Below are 2,500 nucleotides of genomic sequence, written 5' to 3' on the forward strand. Positions count from 1 at the left end.
TGTGCGTGTGTGTGTGTGTGTGTGTGTGTGTGTGTGTGTGTGTGTGTGTGTGTGTGTGTGTGTGTGTGTGTGTGTGTGTGTGTGTGTGTGTGATGTGCGTGTGTATGCATGTATTATGTATGTATATATGCATGAATACATGTATATATGGATATATATGTGTATGTAATGTATGTGCATATATATATGGATATATGTGTATGTAATGTATGTGCATATATATATATATATATATATATATATATACATAATATATAATATAATATACAGTATATATGTATTGATGGATATTGCATCCGTCCACAAGTAAAAAATTGTGGACTTTGCATGGTAGGAAGAAAGAACATAAGCGAGAGTCTGAGTCCTAGTTTATAACATTTCGGTCTCACAATTCTCTTTTTTTTTCCCAAACCCAAAAACTGTCAACATAATCGACCGTCGCCACGTCTCAGGTATCCACCGATGGGTCTTGTGTCCTCGATGTCTTTGTGCCGACTTCGTGGGATGCTCTGCGTGGTTGTGGGATTGATCAACGCGTCACCCATCTCAATAGTTAATTGATTTATTCACGTTACTTTGTATCTTCGCTGCTTCGATTTACGTAATTCTTAGTGTAATAATGTGGCTTCCTTCCATGTTGGTATATGGTTATATTTATCCGAGTGTATTACGCGCAAATTTCGACTCCCTGTGATGTCTAATGTGGTAGTTTATTATATCCTAAATGCGCTTCCTCACAGTACGAAAGTAGACACGAATTGCATGCTATTTTGTGTATAACACTACTGGATTTAAAATACTTTCGGTTGTTTCAGCTCTTGAAAATTTTTAACCCCTCATTAACTGCCATTAGCATTCGTTTAATGGACACACGCACTCACACACTCCCAAGAGACCCATGATCTCTAGGTGGAGAACCATTGTGTCATACGCTCTCTGGGGCCTCAGATCTGCCCTTCTTCAATACCGTGACATTAGTGATATTCCTGAAGCTTATACCAGAGGATATCATTTAGCCGAGGGTCGGGGATCGGAGAGATCTGGCACAAGATGACTCGAGACTTCGTCTGTGATGAAGAGCTTAGTTCTCCGAAGTACAAGACGTTTCGTAATAGTCTGATAGACATATGCCCATCGTAGCTCTTAGTTCAATGCCACCCTCCATTGGGTTCAGGGGATCTGTGACAAAGGTTACGCTTCGGGATTGAATCTTAACAGGCAGGAGTGTCAGGCGACATATCAGCTTCCCAACCCAATACCTTCTCTTCCATTGTCCCGCGCTCATTTGTACGAAACCCAGGATGGCTCAGGACGACATAGCCAGTTGAAGGTCACACTAGACTCCTGTTAGACTTGAAATTTATTTTATTGCCATCATCATCATCATCATCATCATCATCATCATCATCATCATCATCATCATCATCATCATCATCATCATCATCATCATCATCATCATCATCATCATCATCATCATCATCATCATCATCATCATCATCATCATCATCATCATCATCATCATCATCATCATCATCATCATCATCATCATCATCATCATCATCATCATCACCATCATCATCATCATCACCATCACCATCATCATCATCACCATCATCATCATCATCATCATCATCATCATCATCATCATCATCATCATCATCATCATCATCATCACCATCACCACCATCACCACCACCACCATTATTATCTTCATGTACTTATTTATTTCATCTTTTTATATATAAACACTTCAATATATCATGTTAGCAAAGCTTCCGTAGTTTGTGTTATTTTAGTCATAATTGTTGAAATATAAAATTTATCAATACATAACTAATGAGGTATTTGACATTTAGATATTTTCGGAATAAAATATTGTAAACAAACTCTTTTATTCGAACGAATCGACAAAAATGGATGAAAATCTATTTAATAAGTATAAGCCTTGAGTCCACGAGATACCACCGAGATAGATGAAATCATCTAACGCTGATAGGCTCCTGGAAAAAAATAATGTTGAAGTTTTGCTTATTTTTTATTTATTGTTGTTATTATTATTATCATCATCATCATTATTATTATTATTTTATTTTATTATTTTTTCTTTTCTTTTCTTTTAAAGTCAACACAACAGGGGAGGGGAATTATGCATTTGCCTCCACAATCCCCATGGCGATCCATGTAAGGCAGAGCAAACATAAAATTCGAGTTACGGGGTCATAGGGTCGAAAAACTCGCATTAAGACCCCAGAATGTGAACTTAAAGTCAATCACCAAGAATGACTAATTTGAAAGGAATCACATGCTGAGGAACTAGCCGCGGGTATGCGCAGAAACAACTGAATCAATACGAACCATAATCTTCAAAACTTTAAAATCTTGTGGCGTTAGGCAGAAGAAAGTCCGCGTAGAGGAATTGGTGGAGGATGGGAGGTGGCAAGTGGTTGCAACGTTTAATGTGGAGTGCGATCTCGAGTCGATCTAGAGAAGTGGAGGGATC

Source organism: Oratosquilla oratoria, chromosome 35 (genome assembly GCF_046742065.1).
Source record: "Oratosquilla oratoria isolate Oo_2021 chromosome 35, ASM4674206v1, whole genome shotgun sequence".
NCBI classification, from domain to species: Eukaryota; Metazoa; Arthropoda; class Malacostraca; order Stomatopoda; family Squillidae; genus Oratosquilla; species Oratosquilla oratoria.